The 20,529-nt window shown below is 50.7% G+C and overlaps 1 protein-coding gene across 7 annotated transcripts in view; it reads right to left on the bottom strand.

Moving 5' to 3' along the window:
* KLHL25 (kelch like family member 25) overlaps window positions 1-19,822 on the bottom strand; it is a 68,722-nt gene extending 48,900 nt beyond the window's left edge. For all 7 annotated transcript variants that reach the window (XR_016392014.1, XR_016392016.1, XM_089906840.1 and 4 more), the window contains exon 1: window positions 19,661-19,822. The gene's annotated coding sequence lies outside the window, so the exon portion shown is untranslated. The remainder of the gene's footprint in view (window positions 1-19,660) is intronic.
* Between the last annotated feature and the right edge of the window lie 707 nt (window positions 19,823-20,529).

The raw sequence follows: 20,529 nt of genomic DNA, 5'->3' as shown, positions 1-20,529 counted from the left end.
GACAAATACCGTATGCTAACACATATATATGGAATTTAAGAAAAAAAATGTCATGAAGAACTTAGGGGTAAGACAGGAATAAAGACACAGAGCTACTAGAGAATGGACTTGAGGATATGGGGAGGGGGAAGGGTAAGCTGTGACAAAGTGAAAGAGAGGCATGGACATATATACACTACCAAACGTAAGGTAGATAGCTAGTGGGAAGCAGCCGCATAGCACAGGGAGATCAGCTCAGTGCTTTATGACCACCTGGAGGGGTGGGATAGGGAGGGTGGGAGGGAGGGAGACGCAAGAGGGAAGAGATATGGGAAGATATGTATATGTATAACTGATTCACTTTGTTATAAAGCAGAAACTAACACACCACTGTAAAGCAACTGTACTCCAATAAAGATGCAAAAAGAAATAATAATGAATAAAATAAAATAAAATTACAAGCAAAAAATAAAATAAAATAAAAACGAAAACAAACACGAAAAGACAACCCACAGAATGGGAGAAAATACTTACAAATGATGCAACTGACAGGGATTAATCTCCAAAATATACAAACAGCATATGCTGTTCTGTATCCAAAAAACAAACAGCCCAATAAAAAAGATGGGCAGAAGATCTAAATAGACGTTTCTCCAAAGAAGACATATGGATGGCCAAAAAGCACATGGAAAGATGCCCAACATCGCTAATTATTAGAGAAATGCAAATCAAAACTGCAGTGATGTATTACATCACACCAGTCAGGATGGCCAACCTCAAAAAGTCTACAAACAATAAATGCTGGAGAGGGTGTGGAGAAAAGGGAACCCTCCTACATGTTAGTGGGAATGTAAATTGATACAGCCACTATGGAGAACAGTATGGAGGTTCCTTAAAAAACTAAAAATAGAACTACCAAATGATCCTGCAATCCCACTACTGGGCATATATAAGGAGAAAACCATAATTCGAAAAGATACATGCACCCCAATGTTCACTGCAGCACTATTTACAACAGCCAAGATACAGAAGCAAACTAACTGTCCATCAACAGAGGAATAGATAAAGAAGATGTGGTACATACCTACAATGGAATATTACTCAGCCATAAAAAAGAAGGAAATAATGCCATTTGCAGCAACATGGATGGACCTAGTGATTATCATACTAAGTGAAGTCAGACAAAGACAAATATATGATATCACTTATATGTAGAATCTAAAAAAAATGATACAAATGAACTTATTTACAAAACAGAAACAGACTTACAGATATCGAAAACAAACTCATGGTTATCAAAAGGGAAACGTGGTGGGGGGGTAATGGTAAATTAGGAGCTTGGGACGAACATATACACACTACATATAAGACAAATAACCAACGAAGACCTACTGTACAGCACAGGGACGTCTACTCAATATTCTGTGATAACCTATATGAGAAAAGAATCTGAAGAAGAATGAATATATGTATACGTCTAATTGAATCACTTTGCTATATACCTGAAACTAACACAACATTGTAAATCAACTATACTCCAATATAATATATATATAGTTTTAAAATTGCAAAAAGGGACTTCCCTGGTGGCACAGTGGTTAAGAATCTGCCTGCCAATGAAGGGGACATGGGTTCGAGCCCTGGTCCGGGAAGATCCCACATGCTGCAGAGCAACCAAGCCCATGCGCCACAAGTACTGAAGCCCACGCTCCTAGAGCCCGCGTTCCACAAGAGAAGCCACCGCAATGAGAAGCCTGCGCACTGCAACGAAGACCCAACACAGCCAAAAATAATTTATTTAAAAACGTAATAATAAAATAAAATTGCAAAAAAAAAGCACCAAATAGCAAGGTGCCCAGCTCACCCTTCATCCTCCTTGGAAAGTCAGCCAAATACATAAGTAAACAAACTAGCCAAGAGGCAAGACCATCAGAAGAAAACTTGCCAAGCTCTCTGAAGATTCCAGTGACTAAGATCTAAAGACCTCCACTCTCAGAGAAAAAGGCACCAGAGGCAATCAAAGCTGCATTTTGGGGGTCACTCTCTGGGAGGCCCAGCTCTGTCCTGCAGTGCTAACGCCCTCCCCCACTTCCACCCCCAGCCAGGAGTTAGCAACTTTCTAAATGAGTGTGTCAACTCCATCACTCTTCGCTGGTGGCCAGAGGGAGCCAGAAAATCCCAGGGCCCAGCTGAGGGGTTGCAGGTAATGTGGTTCTGACTCGCTCATCCACCAGAAGCTTCCCAAACAATTCCCACGTGCCAGGCAGGGAGACAGTGATGCACAGAGACAGAGGTCCTGCCCCCATGGACCTGCACTCTGTGGTTGGCGGTATGGAAGGGGGCAGACAGACCAGCGATAAGCAACCAAACCAGTGAACAGGACACTTTCCCTTCCTGGGAGTTCTATGAAGAAAATAAAATGGCAATGGGCCACAGAGGGACAAGGCGACGGTGGGCTCATTTAGGCCCCTGTGAAGAGGGGACACGTGGGATGAAACTTAAGTGATGAGCGCAGCCCAGATGTGATGGCGGGGAAAGGAGGGTTCAGGCAGAGAAGCAGCAGGTGCAAAGGCTGGGTGGAAACCATCGGCCCTTCAGGGAAGAGAAAGGTCAGCGACAGGCAGGGGCGCTATCACACAGGGCCACTGGCATGTGAACCCTGGGGCCAATCGTGTAAGTGAAGAATTCGCCTTGGACATTCCAGCTGCAGCAGGTGGACCCCAGCCCGCAGAGGGGAGGGGCAGCAAGTATTTTAAATCTGTATCTCCCAGGGGGCTTCTAACCCAACTGCACTGACACACCTGTGACAAGGCAGCCCCAGGGAAACTCACAGCTCCTCAACGCCAGTGCAGAGGAACAGGGCCCCTGAAGACAGCTCAGCCCTTACTGGTGACCCCGAGAAAGTTAATTCACCTCTCTGGGCTATTTTTCTCAATCGTAAAGTGATGACGAAAACAGCCGCTATTTTATAGGTTTGTTTGAGACTTAAATGAGACCGTCGATGACAAGCATTTGGGACGGCCTGGCCCTCTCCTGCTTACTTGGTCAGCTGTTTTATTATTGTTGCTGTTGTCATTACCACCGTCACTGAATAAAGGACACAGCAGACATTACCCCAACCTCCACTTTGAATAAGGGGATTTTCACTGTCTACTCTAATCATTTTTAAGTTATTTGATTTTTTTTTAATGAGTATGTAATATTTTTATGGTCAGGAGAAACACTAAAGGTTTTCTTCAAGCCTGCTGGATCTGGGTTACTCCAGAACTGTGATAATGAAGGATTCCAACACTATCAGATATCAGGGCTATGCAGGGCGGCGTGCTGCAACAAGGTTCCCAGGAGCGGGGTTCCAAGAGGACGCCCCGTGATACTGCAGCTCAAATCCCCACCCTGCCCAAGTCTGGGGGACACACACACCTCGGGGAGCCCACGGGGTGCAGGGGCAGCCATCCGTCCAATTTTCAAGTGGAAAACAAACTAAGCACCGTATGAAGCAGACAAATCTAACTGTTAAGTGAAAGTAAAATCAGTATGACCACTGTAACTGAACCAGAGCCACAGATCATTCTAGATACAAGTGAATTATCAGACAATGGGTCCTTTTCCTAGATGCTTCTACCTTCCAATGGCCCTTTCTTTTAAAAAGAAAACAAAAAACAACTTCATATATATTTATTCAGAAGTCGTATTACCTGAATTTTTATTGAAAATCCAACAGGTTAAAACTGTTTATATTTTTTGCTATGTATTTATTTATTTTGATCTTGTTTTTCAGCTTTTGATTTTGAAAGACTTCAAATCCGCAGTGAAGTCACGGGAATTGTGTAACGCACGCCTCCTGCTCTCCCGTGGTTAGCCTGCTGGATGCTACTCCACCCTATCCCAGCCCCCAGCCTCACCCCATCCCTGCCTCACTGCAAGCCCGGGACCTCCTGCAGGCGAATGCGCTGGCCATGAGGGTGGCGGTTCTAGAATGGAGTGAGGTTCAGGGAAGGGGTGACGGTGTCTGCTTCATACCCTGCCTGGTAATAAATGGGGTTCTCTTCAGGCAGCGCCAGAATGTCCCACGAAGGGTGGAGCCCGCCCCTGAGCTCGCCCCCTCTGGACAGAAGCCCAAGCCTTCCACACCCTCTGACAAGGCACAGTGTGAGACAGCCCGGTTGCCACCTGCTGTCCTGAGGGCGTGAGCAACAGTGCAACTGTACCCTCTCAAAAGGGTCACGCGCGCTCACACACACAGTCCCAGGTGGGCACTGAATCCTACACATGGCCCAACTTCCTGCACCCAAAGCCAGGAAGGGGAACGTGGTCCCAGCAGACCCCGAGGGGCAGGCAAATGCCTCGGTGCCTTCTCCATGTGCTCCAGCCTTTTTACTCAACGCACACGAATGTTAGGCACACTTGAGGAAGGGCAGCCACTTTAGCTCCTGTGAGTGATAGCCAGGTCTCAGGCTGCCAGCAGCCTCTGGTCAACGGGGAGCCAGAGCTGTTATTCCGAGTTGATAGATGCTATGGGGATGGATGCCAGCTCTGCCGGAGTGGGCGGGCCACTTCTGGAGGAAGGGTCTGGGTGGTGCACTGCCCTGGCCTTTCCCAGGCAACAGGCTCTGCCTTCCCAGAAAAGGCAGAGGACAGGGGTAAGCGCTCAAGGCCTGTGAAACTCCGCTGTAGGAAGAAGCAACACCTGCTGCAAAGAATCAACAGGGAATTCTGGTTGGGAAGGGAGCCACATGGAGCACATGACTACCATGTATCCATACTGTGCTGGGCATCTTACATGGAAGATTTCATCCTCACAACCAAGCCTGACAAGGTTATGACTCTAATGTTTTAATCAAGATGGGCTAGGTTGTGCTGCAGCAACAAACACCCCTGAATCTCGGTGGCTTTGGGGACAGAGACATTTCGCTCTTATGCTACATGCGCTGTGGGTTAGTTGGTGGTTGAGGGGGCAGGGGAGGAGAGAGTACTCTTCTCATCACTGTCACTCCCAGGGACCCAGATGACAGAGTAGTCGCCATGTCACCAGTCACCATGCCAATGGGAAAATAGAGAACGCTCTGGAAAGCGGCACTGCCAATTCGGTGCTTGGCCTTAGAAAGACGCACATCACTTCTGTCCCCATCTCATTAGCTAAAACGAGTCACGTAGCTTCGTTCACCGGGACAGCACCAGAGGTGCAATCCTGCCATATGCCCTATTAGTTTTGTAATTTACACATAAGAAAACAGCAGCTCAGAGATGAATGGTAATGACAACAGTACTACTACCAATAAGTCATAGTGACTGAGCACTTACTATGTACTAGGCACTGGTCTGAGTGCTTTTTTCAGGCTGGGACACCGGGCAGGGATATGTGGGAATGACTCCCTGTAATGACTGCCCAGCCATAGGCCCAGCCCAGCAGATACAGCCACGGATGGTTGGCGCCCCCTTTTCTGCCCAGGACCACCTCTTCTGAGTGTGAGCTCCATGAACCAAGTGAGATAGGCCAACAGGCACACCCAGGAGCTCAGTCATTTTTACTGAGAAGAGAACACAAAGGTGAGGGCAAGACACAAAAGACGACAAATCCCCAGGAATCACAGCCCCGACACAGACGTCCTCACGGGGGCTGAGGGGGTCAGGAGGTGGTGGGCAGAAACACTGTCCTAAGGAGGCAAAAACTGGTTCTTGGAAGACAGAAAAAAATCTTACTTGTTTTAGGTACAAAGCACAGACATACATACAGACAGACTTATAGCGTATCTGGTATTAAAATTTATGGCGGGGAAGGGGGTTGAGTGCAATTAGGAATAAAAGGTCCAAAAAGGTTTGTGGGGGGAAGTGATAAGGTTGAGAGGCACTGCAAACACAATGACTATTTTCACTTTGGCTTATTATTTTCTGCTTTTATCCCAAAACAAACATTTTACATTGTTGCAACTACAGAACACACTTTCACATTGTTTTTACCATTCACAGAGTTTGCATGCTCCTATCCTTCATTCACCACTGAACACAGATTGATCAGGGGTCTCCTGCATGCAGACACTGGGATGAACCGGTTGGTTTATCCCAGCGTCTCTGGGGTTGTCAGCTGTAATTTTTAATGTCTGTGAAGTATATAAGCACCATGACTTACTAATTCATTCATCCACAGTTTTGCATTTGTATCCAACGAACAAATAACGTCTTTGCTGTGGTGTATTATGAATCACCGTATTCTCTTGAGATAAAAATCTTTGGAGAAGAATTACAGATGTGTGACGTCATACTGTCATAGAAGCTCTGGTTACCATGCTTAACGAAACCACCGCTGCAACAAAGAGGCTTCTTTCAGCTAAGGGAGGAGTGGCTCAGATGCCTCCAAATTCGGCAGGGAACGGCCGAGAGAAGCTGCCACCTGGCTTCCACTGCCGCATCCTGCTGCCCCTCAGCTCAGTGGGGCTGCCTGGACTGTCTCTGGCCCCCGAGGCTGGGGGGTCTGCAAGCCCAGCTACTGCTGCAGAGGGGAGCGGGGCCAATGAAATGGACATCCCTGGTCTAACCACAGAGGGGACAAAGCACTTGGTGCTCAGGTTCGCCCATCTGTTGAAATCACTTGTTTCCTTTCATTTATCCAGAGCGAGACAGAGAGAAACAAGCAGGGGCAGAGAACAGCCCCCATACAAAGCAAACACCGCCTCCTGGTCCTGGGTTCCTCCCTCTTCAGCAGGACTGGCCAGGCCCTTGGCAAACAGAGGGAGGCTGGGGGCCTGGAGGGAGGCTGTCTCTCTTCCTGTCTGGTCCCCTGAAAGAGTCACAGAGCCCCACAGATGGAGTCATTAAAAGCACTGTGGCCTAGATATCACTTTCAGTGAGCCACCTGGAGTGACAGCCTGGGAGGAAAATGCACACGCAGAACAGGACAGAAGGAAAAAAAAAAAAAGTCAAGCACCAGCTACTTGTTCGTGGATTTCTTTCTCCCTGTGCTCTAGAAGCTTCGTTCTACTCCAGGCTGCCAGGGCTGCTGTGGAACCAGAATGGGAATGTGCCTCAATTGCTAAAGCCCAAGACACAGCTCTGTTTCTCTTCTCCCATGGAGAGGGAGGAGGGCAGGGGAGTGTAGCTGGAGAGCACTTTGGTAAGATCTTTCAAAATGACAAAAGCCCTCTGCCCCAGCCTCTCCAGCCCAGGAATCCTGCCCTCCATCACACTTGCACACTCTTGGCTGCAAGCAAAAGGCTGGAAACAGGCTCAATGTTCACAGGCAAGAGGCCCAGTTAAAGAAATGGTGGTTCATTCATACAATGGAGTACTACAGAACTATATATATAAAAAAATAAGCAACTGGCTTTCTCTGCTAAAACGAGAAGTGCTATGAATAGGATGCCATCTCTTACATCTGTTAAAAACCGACTACCTAGTCATACACATAGACACGTAATACACACACACACGCACCTGCTGGGGTTGCAGACTGTCTCTGGTAGGTTGGGTGAGAAATGGGTTGATAGCTACCACTGGAGAGGAGGGTGGGGAGGCTGTCCCCACCGCACACACCCCTGAACCTGCCGGACACTGTGCCAGATGCAGGGTCACTTTTTTGGGTTTTTTTTTGGGGGGGGGGGTCGTGCCACACAGCGTGTGGGATCTTAGTTCCCTAGCCAGGGGTCGAACCTGTGCCCCGTGCAGTGCTGGGTCCTAACCACTGGACCGCCAGGGAAGTCCCGGAGTCACTTTTTTTCGAACCTGGCTGTGAACGAGCTTTTGCATCAGGCCCTGTACATGCCTTCTTTCATTTCATCCTTACGGCACCTCTTTGAGGCGTCACGGTCCCTATTGTACAGGTGGGCAAACTGAGGCTCAGAGAAGGTAAGAAACGTGCACACATCCTCAGTATTCAAAGCTGTTTTGCTCGCTCGAAAGGCATAACATGGGCTGTTTAGAAAGAACCACCTTCCTGGCTGCAAACACCGTGTGTGCCTGAACAGGAGATGCTGTTTTTAATGAAAAACACTTGATTTCCCAAGTGCCTCGCTGCCACTTAGCAAACCTGAGTCTGCCTTCCTGGGCCTCAAGAAAGGAGGAAGGGTGTGGAAGTGTGCCTCCCCACCTGCCAGGCCCCATGCCACCCTGAAGGGCTCGCACTACGTCCAACAGCTCGTAACTTGAGGACACAGACCAGGCCTGCATTACAAGCTCTCTCTCAGGCGCCTGGCTTCCTCCCTGCCTGGGGAACAGGGACGTCGGTCTGGCACCTCCCTGCTTGCTGGCACTGCCACCTCTATACTGCGAGGCCTGTGCTGGGTATTCAAATGCTCAGTGCCTCGGTTTCCACATTTGTAAAATGGATGTGAAAATAATCACACCAACCTCGCAGGATTGCCAAGGGACTCAAAGGGGAAAACAGATGAACAGAGCTGGGTGCAGGGCCCACACCCAGGCCCCAGCTTGCAAGGGCTTTGCCTAGCACACCTGTTCTCAAATGGTTTGGTCTTAGGATTTTTTACAATTTGAAAATGATTGAGGACCCTAAGGGGCTTCTGTCACGTGGTTTAACCTATTGATATTTATCACAGACAAAATTAAAACTGAGACAAAATTGAAATGTACACTAGTTACCTGAAGAACAATAATAAACTCATTATATGTTAGCATAAATAACAGTTGTTTTTCATAAATCTAGTTTCCAAAAAAAAATTTATTTTATTGACAATAGTGGCCAGACTCTCTAACTGCTTCTGCATTCAATTTGTTGTAAAATGTGTTTTTTTTTAATTGAAGTATAGCTGATTTACAATATTGTGTTAGTTTCAGGTGTACAGCAAAGTGATTGTTATATATATATATATTTAGATTACTTTCCATCATAGGTTATTACAAGATCCTGAATACAGTTCCCAGTGCTATACAGTAAATCCTTAATGCTTACCTATTTTATATATAGTCGTGTGTAAGTGTTAATCCCATACTCCTAAACATTGTAAAATGTTTTCATTGTGAAGACTAGAAGAAAATCCAGCCTCATACAGACAGGGAGTTGGAAAAGGGAACAGATTTTAAGAGCCTTTACAGATCATTTTGGATATTCCTCTTTGACAAAACACTAAGACTTGTCAAGCACTAGTTTCTTAAAGATTAGCTGCAGTGTGGGACCTGAGCCCGTGTGGTGCCCTTGTGTACTCCATGACCTTCCCGTCTCCTGGTCTGTCTTGCACTCTGGCTCACTTACACATGCATGATTTAGTAGCTTCATGCAATGGTCATCTGGAAAACATTGGGTCACGGGGTTATGCACTGGGAGGGAATGGGTGAAAAAGGCAAATAATATCTGGGTGTTACTATGAAAACAGTTTTGACCCCCGTGGACCACGAAAAAATCCCAGGGACCGTCCGGGACCACACTGTGAGAACAGTGGGCGAGCAAAACTTCCTCATCCTCCACACATTAACCATGTTTTTTTTAAAGTACTCGAAAAAGAAACTGCCATGGAAAGTGAAGGGCAGTGAGAGTGGAATCACCTGCCCGGAGGGTCTCGGCCCCTCCCCAGCTTGCATGGACATGTGGGCACAGGAGCTGGCGCCCTCTGATCCCCGCTGGCCGGCCTCCCCTCGAAGAACCCAACCTGCTCTGCGCCTCCCTCCATCACCAGATGCTTTCTTCTCGCCACAGGACCCCTCATTTTCCCCCAAGTAACAGACCTCGGTGGTTTGCAGAGGGCAGCGCCTGAGACGGCAAACTACAGGGGCCACGCATGGGCTGCTGCCCTTGGGCTTTGCAGTTGATGATTCTTGGTCTCTTGAAATTACATATGTAACGTGTATTTATAGCCAAATACATGGGTGCCCAGAAACTGCAACTCATTCATACATACATTTTTAGCATATCATTCGGCCACCAAGTTCCATTAAATCCTCCTTCCTGGGTCCCTTGTGTGGCTAGTCCTGCGTCGGAAACAAGGTGAGGACTTCACAGTTGCGGAATGGGCTATGAACAGGCCCTGTCCCCAGTCTCTCCCACTCCAGGCAATCCGGTCTTCACTTTTGACCACCATTCTCTCCTGCTCAAAAGCTTCAAGGAGGCTTGGACATCCAAGCCTTGTGCAATCTGGTCCCCAGCCCCTCTCCCCCACCACTCGCTGGGGCACATGCTGGACTTTCCAGCTCTCCCATCCCCACTCCCTCTCTCCATAAGCCCTCTCTTTTCACGCACACACCCTCCCCTGGACTTGACATCTGTCTGGCGTGTACAGGGCCTCGTACATAGTAGATACTGAAAAAATTAACCTGACAAGGAATTTCTGAGCACCTACCATGTGCTGGGTCCTGTGCTATGCACCAGGAACATGGCAGAGGGTAAAGAGAACATTTTTGTCTTGTCTCCTACAATTAACATTCTAATACCCGTTGGCCCTTTGCTGCGGTGCTGTGAGGGTTCTTCTCTAGTCCAGCATTATTTATTCCTTCAGGGCACTGGGTACTCTGCCTTTATTTTTATTTTCAACTCATCGAGGACACTATTCTGTGTCATCTTTGCTGCCTGGAATACATTAGATCGATAATATTGCTGAATGGGAAGTAGATTAACCACAAATACCCACTGGAATAAGAATCAAAAAGATCCACGTGAGAGGTCCTCAGTGTCTGCTGTGTTAACCTGCAATATGACTGGTATGTTTCATATTTAAGTATTTTAAATGCTGGATGGGAAAGAGCAACCCTCATCCCTGTCCTACACGGTGTTCTGCATATCACAGTAATCAAACTGGAGATGCTGGCCTCGAGCACCCTGAGGGGGTGGTTAGGCGCTAAGGTCCTGGTCTCAAATCCCAGCCCTGCTGTTTCTACCTGTATGACTGGCCCAAGGTACTTATATTCTCTGAGCCTCAGTTTTACTCATCTGGAAAATGGGGCGGGTGGAATAAGTGTCAATGTGCTATCCTGAGAATTAAATGAGAAGGTCCATGTAAAGAGCCCAGTACAGTGGGACACACAAAATTCACTCTATTCATGAGACCTGCTGTTATCAGTACTGTTGCTGTTGTAGCCCCTGTTGGCACAAGCTCTTGGCAGGAAAATTCAAGGATGGCACCCTGATCTCCACCCCTGGTCTTACTCCTGTGACCATGTTACCTACATAGCAAAGGGATTTGCAGATATAATTAATGATGTTACTAACTAATCAGGTGGCCTTAAAATAGGGAGATGCTCTGAGTGGGCCTGACTTAATCACATGAGCTCTTTAAAGCAGAGTTTTCTTCAGCTGATTGCAGAAGTTGATGTCAGAGATCTGAAGCAGGAAAGGATCTGACACTCCACTGCTGCTTAGAGATGGGGTATCTGGCATGGAATGCAGCAGCCTGTAGGGGCCAAGATCAGCACCTAGCTGACAGCCAGGGAGGAGAGAGGGACCTCAGTCCTACAACCACCAAGAACTTGATTCTCCCAACAACCTGAATGAGTCTGGAAGCAGATTCTCCCCCAGAGCCTCAGGATAAGAGTCCAGTCCAGCTGGTACTTGACCTTGGACTTGTGACAGCCTAGGCAGAGAACCCAGTTGAGCCAGCCCAGGTTTCTGACCTACAGAACTGTGAGCTAATAAATAGGTATTGTTTAAGCCACTAAGTTAGTGGTGATCCGTTAGGCCACAACAGAAGCTAACGTAAGCCCTGCTTGGCCTCTGGCCATAAGGCATATAAATTAAAAACATACCAGGTGTTTGTCCAAAGGGTTCAGGGATGGCACTTTCTGCATCCTTAATGCTGCATGGGTGATGCTCTAGGGCGGGGTCTGTCTGATCCATCTCTACCTCTAGCACTTAGCAGTGTGGCTATCACACCGTAGGGTCTCAATAATTTCATTTAACAAAATTTCAGCTTCCTGAGCAGTCCGGAACAGAATGGCTTACAGCTCCCCAGATTGGCTTCATAATCTCATGACCAGCCAATCATAACGTGTTCAGGTGCACTAACCTGGACAAATCCCAGCAAAGTCCTCTTTTCTGCCTAGAGGAAAACTATATAGACACTGCAAGCAGTTCACAGGAAGCCAACCAGCACCCAGGGTAGGGATGTGTCCACGTGCAAATGAGTCTTGCTTTACACACCCACCGACACCACCATCGTCCCTGCCTTGGCCTGTGGCAGCCTCCCAGGGATCAGCTGGCCAGCCAAACCCTGACATTTTGCTTGTAATTGTACCTTCCTGTAAAAAGTCCTAGTTGGAGCAGTAAAAATAGCAGCTGCAACTTCCTGCAACACGGACAGACCAGTCGATCCTGGTGCCTGAAACAAAACCTGGCGACTCGACCTCACTCTGACTCCACAAACCCCTGCAGGCTGGGCTGGGGGTGGCAGTGGGGTGGGACCCAGTCTGCCCCTGCCCTCACGGACTGCCCTCGAGCCAGCTCCTGAGTGAGATGCTCCCCTCACTCCCTTCATGAAAAACCCAGCCCTCAGAACCATGGGATGCCTAACAAATGCAAAGATGTGCCTGCATCCAAGGTCTCAGCCTTCTCTCCTCCTCCCCACTGGCTGCAGAGGTACAAAGGCAGGATGCCTCCCGACCAAAGCCCTCTGTCCACCTGCTTGTTCGTTCGCTGCTATCACCGCCCCCCCCATGTCTGTCCACCTTCCTGTCTGTGGCCTAGTCCCCCCCAGCTCCCCACAGCTGTCCCAACCAGGTCAGGCTGGTGGGGATAACAGAAGCCTCCACCAGGGCTTAGGTCCCAGGCGGCAGCAGGGCAATCGCAGCCAAGTCTGGATGCTGCTCCCCAAGGTGTGGACCCGCTGTGTTAGAGCCCACTTGGGGAAGGACAGGAGAGCCTAGCTATATATACCCCAGGCACCTGAATCCCAGCAGTGATGAATTCCTCCAGGGGCCCAGCCCGCTCCCTGGCTCCTGCATCATGGGGCCTGAGGCCGCCCAGGGACCACATGGGCCTGGTTTTCCTTGGCCCTGATCCCACCTTTCCTTTATCAATCCCCACAGCTTCCCCTCCTTCTGTCTCCAAATCAAGTACAAGGGCCCTTTTGTCAATCTTTTGCTTATTTTAAAGCCTCCTGTTACAAGAAAACAGACAAGGACCCCCAAAGTAACAAACACGGAAATGCACAAAGTTCTAGGAGCCCCAGCCTTTGGTCTCTACCAACAGATAAATGGGGGATCAAGTCTGTGGTGACCAATGCCCCTTTCTGAGCCTGTCCCTAGACCAGCTAGAGAACCAGCTAGAGAACTTTCTCTGCCCTCCTGGCTCATTTATTTGACTCGGCTGGGTGAGGCCCTCCCCATCTCAGGGATGCAAGGCAGACGTCCCACCTAAAGCGAGCCCAGTCCCTCCCCTGGACACACTGGCTGTTTAGAAACACTCACATCCATTCAAATGTTCCAGGCTCCAGACATCTGCCTTTCACTAGTAAAACCCATGATGTCTGCAGAGCTTTTCAGCATAAAATGAACTTTCAGGAATGTTTTCCCATGCCCAAAACGCAGCAGCCTGGCAGGGGGCAGGGCGGGGATTAAAAGGACCTCATTTCACAGATGAACACACAGGGCAAAGGCTTCGCTGAGTCCCCAGCCGCGGTCAGACCAGCGAGAGGCAGCACTCGCTAAACCTTGATCCTCTGGGAAAAACAACGATGGATTACAATAAAAAGAGAAAGCCTGAATAAACTGGATCACTTTTTTTTTTTTTTTAAGGAATAATGAGATCCTTTTCCCCCATCACAGTAGCTAAAAGGGAAAATGTGGATAATAAGAAGCGTGGTGAGGACGTGGGGAAGTGGGCTCCCAGACACCGTCAATGGGAGAGAAAACTGGCTTATTAGTCTTTGCAAACGGCACTTGGTTTTGACATTGAAAATTTAAAGACCAGAAAGACGTATGATCAAGGATGTGCATGACTTCATGGATTGTATAGGGGGGAAGAAAAATCAGACACAACTAAAACGTCTTCTGTTAGGAGACTGTGAGCTGAAAGGTGGTGGTCTGGCCACACCATGGAATACTACACTGCTGTGAAAAGAGAAAGAGATTCACCACACAGTAAGTGATAGACACTGTAGAGTACTGAGTGTGATCCAAATTACATAAGCACAAAATCTGTATATGAAAAGGGGGATGAGAACAGTATGCCCCAAACTGCTGACAGATACCAAGGATGGGGCCACTTTCATACCATGCTCCATTTCTTCTTATATTGTTTGTTTATAAAGGGAACCTACTGATGTATGATTGAAATTAAAGACAATAAAACAACTTAAAAGGAACACGTTTTCCTTAGGCTCCCTACGCATCAGAAGATTCCAGGATGGAATGGCTGCAGCCTATCTCTGGGTCTCATCTCAACCCCCTCCCCAGCCCACAATGCTCCCAGCCTGTGCACTTGCTGGGCACCCCCTTCCTCAGAACTTCCCACAGCTGCCTCTTGCCGTCTTGGAGGTCTCGGCTCAAATGTCACCAGCCCAGAGCCCCCTCGTCTAAGCAGATGCCCCACCTTGATCCTTTTCCTCACACCTCCCCGTCCGCTTTCTGCAGCCCAACCGCAGCTCTATTTATTTTATCCATCTGTGGTCTGCCTCCCCCAGTTGAAAGGGGGCCCCAGGATGGTGGGGACCTTGCCTTGTTCTCTGCTGCATCGCAGATCCTGGCAGAAAAACAGATGGCAAAAAACATTCGTTGGCCACATTAGGAATTGAGACACAAACGACAGTCCATTTCCTCACGTGTCCAATGGCTCTGGCCACGCCACTCACAGCCTAGCGCTGACCCATAACCACCTGACTACTTGTCTGTCTCCCAGGCCAGAGGCCGAGCTTGCAAGTACAGACCCTCTTTGAACCTGACTTTCCCTTCCCAGTTTCTTGTCCAGGGTGAGCCATTCAGAAGATGCTGAATAAATGTCTGTTGCCTGAATGGAGCTGTACGTCTCGCTCCCTCGGATTTCCAAAGCCGCAAATAATACAGGTGCTCACGGGTTAAGGGACTTGCTGCCCAGGGTCTCGCAAGCCCAGCTGGGATGCAGCAGAACTTGAACTCTGGATGCAGGATGCAATCGCCATGGCTTTCTAGAAAAAGAGCTCCTCCGTCTCTTGGCCCTCACTCCTGACCAGACAGATCTGACCTGGCCAACTGCAAATCTGGCAGGCAGCTCATCCTGGGGTTTGAATGAGCCAAGCCTTTCTTATCTTAATTAGGAAATTAATTCCTTTCAGCCTAGATTGATCTGTGCTCAGCCTCTCCCTGGGGGCCCAACAGGAGCAGGCAGAAAATAAGCAAGTCTGAGTCTGAGTTTCCATCCTATCCCCACTACCTACTCTGACGGGAGGGCCGCTGACAGTCCAAGGTGACTTCCTGGCAGACAGAGGTGGGTGGGGAGCGACAAAGGGGTCCTCCCTTCGGCAGCCGCCGACACAGTTCTCCCACGGCCCTGCTCAGCCCCCGCCTACCGCCTCCTCGCAGGAGGAGCCATCAGACTGGTCTTGCAGGCGCCTCCTTGGCAAAATGCTGCGTGCAGAAGGCAGGGAGCCTGGCGTCCTCCTCTGTCCCCCTGGGCTCCCTCAAGATCCCTCTTGCCCCCTAGGAAGTCTCTGTCCATCTCTCCTTTCAGAGGTGGCCCTAGGCTCTATGCCCAGGGGACACTCCGCAGGCGAGGTCTCACCCCATCTGTTCCGGGCTGGGTGGGGGGGTGTCAATTTAAGTGCTCCCACACCTGCTGCCCTTCACACCTGGGCCCTAAACTCCAAGGCAGTGGACAGAGGCAGGGGAGTTACTGGGAGTTACTGGGGAGTTACTGGGAAAGTCTGACTCAGTTTCCACTCACCAAGAAAGGAAAGGAAATGGGGCGCCTGCCTACTACACCACTTTCATTCTACAGGTGGAAAAATGAGGGCCCAGAGACGGAAGGTGACCTGCCCAAAGGCCAACAGCACCCATCAGAGGCGGAGCTGGACCTAGGACGCCAGATTCCTGCCTTCTAATTCAGCCCCTCTGCACTCTACCGGCCACCTCTCCCTCTTCCTGCCCAAGAGAGCTATGCAAGTAACTCAAGCCTTATAAAACTACTTAATACCAGAGGACACAAGACCTTTTGAGATTTTACAGCAAGACATTTAGTAGAAGCATTGTACCGAAGAACATCCACCCATTTTACAGAAGAGCAAATCGAGGCCCATGGAGGTAAGGGGACCTACAGGAAGTCGTACAGCCAGGTAGGGGCAGAGCAGGACTCCCAGACCCCCACTTAAGTGCTCTTTCTGCTGACACGGTCCAGGTGTGAAGGTTCCATCTGTGGGATAGCTGGTGAAGAGGTGCAGCTGGCCTTGGGCCTCAGTGACGCTGAAACAAGGTGGGGCCCAGAGAGCCTCATCTAAACTCTGTCCCAGAGGTGCAGGAGACCATCGTTGGGGGAGGGAATGGCTTGGGAGATTTTTATGTATTTGCAGAAAATACAGTGAAATTTCTCAACTAAGCTGGATTTCTGAGTCCACAGAGCTGGCACTTTTAAAAACAGGTTAGTGAGCCACACACGCCTACCATTTTTCATCCAAAAGGTCACTGACAGGGCTGGGAAGGAAAGGTTTAGCAGTAAGAAAGAACAGCGTCTACTGGCACCAGAGGGAGGGGGCAGGGTGGGTGCAGGTGGCTGGGACCCCAGGAGAGGGCTGACCACAGACACATAAGCAACATCTGAACCCGAGTCCAGTACAAAGAGCCCATGCTCCTCCCCCCATCCCCCAACCTGGTGCTGAAGAGACTTAATAACAGGGAACCCTCCCATCCCTGAGCCCTCTCTCTGCCCTCCATCCCACAATCCCCCCTCCATGCTCCTAACAGCTAAGGGAACTGGAGTAAGTCTGGCAAGGTGAGTGCCTGAAGGTGACAGGTATCAGCTTTAGCTACATATTAGATTGGGGTGGGAGCAGTGCTGCTCAGGGGCCAGATGGTCTAGGAAAGGGGGTGGAACCTACAGGGGACGCTGGGCTGACTTCCATCACCTGGGGACAGACCCAGATTCCTAAGGGAAAAGGCCTGCTGGGATGCTGTGAGTAAAAGCTGTGGATGCATACACTCTCCCCACCCCCGCCCCTAGCTGTCCCAACTAAGTGTTTTCTGGCTGGGAAAATGCTTCAATAGCCCTGGTTGCCTAAGGCAATTCAATTATGAAATTTACCACATCAGATGAAAAGGAGCATCTCAATCAGCCAATTCATTTGTGTCTGGCCACTCTGTCTTCTTGTGCCCTCCGTTTTCAGGCCACACCCACACTGAGGGCTGGTACCGTGGCACTAAGGGCTCAGGCAATGGGCTGGTGTTTGGGGCTGGTGGGGTGGGGTCTCCCATGATCCCCTGAGCAGATCGGCTGTATCCAGAAGCCACCCATCCTCCTGGGGGACTCCTGGGCCAGACCACCACAGTCCCAGGTGAACCTTTCCATCAACTCCCACCTGCATGCTCTCTGCCCTCAACCTGCACCTGCCTGGAGGCTGGCAATGAAGTGGCCTCTGGGAGAAGTGTGAGTGGGTGGGGGGAGGTGGTAGCCCACCACATGCCTTTCTCATCTTTACTTAATCAAGGCATCATCTCTCCAGGAAGCCTTCACCACCCGCGCACCTCCTGTGTCCCCTCAGCTCCCCTTGCTGCCTTTGTTACTGGGGTACTGTGCACACCTCGATGTGTCAGGGCCTCTAAGCCACACGCATGCCAGCACACCTGGTCCAGGAGCTCCCCGAAGGCAGGGTCCCAATCAAGCCCCCTCAAACCATGAATCAATTAATCGGTTAATGAATGAATGAACAAACCACCACTCCCTTTGACCACCCCCCCCCCCAACCGTGCATCACGGTAATAGATGGGAAGAACCAAGCCTGCTTTCGCTGCAGACCAGGAAGTCCAAGGCCCGGGTAATCGTCCTCTTTCTTCCTGCTCTCCTCTCCCACACTGAGCGCCCACAGGTTTAAGATGTTATTAAGGGGCATCAGGCTGCAGAAGCCGCCTCTGAGGTGGAGTGTGCCAGTCGCCCGCGGCTCCTCTCTCTGCACCACATACACAAATCCGGCTGCAGCCTAAGCCCCGGGAGGAAGATCTCTACCATTTCTCTCTACCTTCCTTTGAGTAACCTGCATGGAGTCACTTCCTGACAAAGGGAATGGCTCAAGACGGAGATAGCTGCCGGGCACAGAAGACTGATTCCGTCATCCTCCAAAGGCACGGCTTGGGGACTCAAGGACCCCGTGTTAGAAGGACACCAAACCTGCCCCCGGTGGGGTGGACCTTGGGTCCTACTCCTCCCCAGTCCCCAAATGCAAGCCTTCACCAACACCCCCTTAGCAATACTAACAGCACACCTGGGCTCAAAGAGCATCGGTCCCACCTGTGAATGGGCAGACTGAGGCCCAGGGTCCCAAAGGGCCTGAACCAAGTCAGAGTCACCAGAGTCTGGCCTGTGATCAGACTGTGGGGTTCCTGCCTCCTCTCCCCCTGGCAACTTCCCTCCCTCAGTCACGCCGCCAGAACCAGAGTGAAACCAAAAGGCCCAGACACCTAGCCTTCTCTGCCCTGACTCACCAGGGAGGGCCAAAGCTCAGGGAGCCTTCCCCCTGCCCAAAGCAACCCAGCAGGACCAAGAGTGGCTGCGTTAAACCTGCGGGGGACCTGGGTCGGCCCCCACCCCACCCCCTTTGTTAAGATCTCTATAAAGATTTCTCTGCTCAAAGACAGTGGAAATGAACTTTGGGCTCTTTGAAGCACCAGCACAAAAATGTCTGGTGCCCCTGGGGGCACAGAGTCCCAACCAGAAAGCTTCTCAAGCAACCACGAGGGAAAAAAGGAGTAGGGGGCGTGCCCAAGTGCTGCGGGGTCCCGGAGCCAGGGCAAGATGGGGTGAACAGGACAGCCAGGGCCAGAGAAGGCTTGCTCTGGACCTGCTAGGGTGGCGGCCACCCTGGGGGGCAGGTGGGCAGGGCTTAGGACGGGTGACCATTCCTCTGCTGCTCCACAGCTCTCTAAACAGAGACGAGGGGCCCTGTCAGGTGGGACGTAAACGGCCGGGCCACAGGAGACTCCGGGCCGGGCTCGCGTGGACGACCTTTCCCTTGGTTAAAACCCTCGGCCCTCGCTCTGCACGAGGCAGGCAGCCATCTGGCCCTCGGCGTCAAGTGCGCGGGGACTTCGCCCGGCCCGCGGCGCAAAGCCGGACTGCTCACATCCTCAAAGACAGGCAGCCTCCACTTTCCAGGATCGATAGTAATTTTTTAAAAAGAGAGTCTGCGGACTCAATGAATCAAGCACTCCCAGGGGAAAGAGTTGCAGCTCCCGCGCGCAACATCCATTTGCAAAACAATTCATTCTCTCGCTCAAGAGCTTTCAGCAAATATCCTCGCCGGGTCCCCCGGCACTCGCGAGGAGGGAGGAACGGGGTTGGGGAGGAGACGGCTCTCTACAGACCTCCACTCCCCACCATTGTCCCCGACTCCAGCCCTCCGAGACCCCGAGGTGGCCGAGGCGGTTCCAGACACTCGACCCCGCTGTGCTGCTCGCGGGGCACGCGGTCCCGCGAGGCTCACTCTGCCGGGGGCTCCCACGGCGGGGCGCGCAGGACCCGGCGCTCCCGATCCCGGCGCGGGGTGAGGGGTGGTGACAAGTGCCAAAGCCGGCGGCCGGGCGCGCGGCTAAACCGGCCCGAGGACGGCGCCCCCAGCCCAGCCCGGGTACTCACCACTCGGGGCGTCGCCACCCGCCGCGCTCAGAGGCCCCTAGCCGCCCGCGCGAGGCTCCGCAGCCCTCGCCGCCGCTGCTCCCCTCCCCCAGCTCGCAAAAGCCGCTGAGCGCGTTGCTACTGAGGTACAGCCGGGGCGCCGCCAACAAACTAGTTTCTCCGGCCTTCCCGCCCCGCCTCCCGGCCTGAAGCCAATCAGAGGCGGCGCCTCTGTGACGGATGGGCATCCGAACCCGTAGTTAAGCCAGCAAGAGGAGAAAGGGGTGGGCGCTGGGCTTCCCCAGCACCGCGACTGGGGGGGGGGCAGGGAGAGAAAAAGGACTTCGACCAGATTCTTAAAGGGGCAGGCCCCTGCCCGCCCCCGCGGCCGAAGTTTGCGAACAAAACCCGACTGTGTTCCAGAGCTTTCCGAAGGAGGGAGCTCTGTAGATTGCAAATGCGTCTTCTGTACCTGGTCTGCGGAGACACACCTTTCACCTAGTTGTGAAAGTGTTAAGGAAACCGTTTCTTTTTATTTTGAGCTCGTTTCAGTGTTTGGGATTTTCTTCAGCCACTGAACCCCATCTGTGCTTGGAATATGTATTTAGCTCTCCTACCAGTGTCATTTCTCACTAAGTTCCTTTGTAAGCCGACCTTCAAATATTCATTCATTCATTCATCCATTCATTAATTCACTCCACAAATATTTGCTGGATGCCTGAGCGATGGGCTAGTCTCAGAGTGGGGAAAATTATCTATAATTTCTCCTTCTTGCTTTCTGAGTTTGCATCTCATTCCACCACTTCAGGTTGCTGTATATCTAACTTCATCTGTAACGTGGCAGGTAAAAAGTCCTCATCGAATTATCTGAGGGATTAAAGGAGACAAAC

This window comes from Delphinapterus leucas, chromosome 2 (genome assembly GCF_059928025.1).
Source record: "Delphinapterus leucas isolate spDelLeu-1000000601 "Yukka" chromosome 2, BTC_Dleu_Yukka2, whole genome shotgun sequence".
Lineage (NCBI taxonomy): Eukaryota > Metazoa > Chordata > Mammalia > Artiodactyla > Monodontidae > Delphinapterus > Delphinapterus leucas.
The sequence above is the reverse complement of the archived record's forward strand: the minus strand, read 5'-3'. Positions and strand labels throughout refer to the sequence as shown.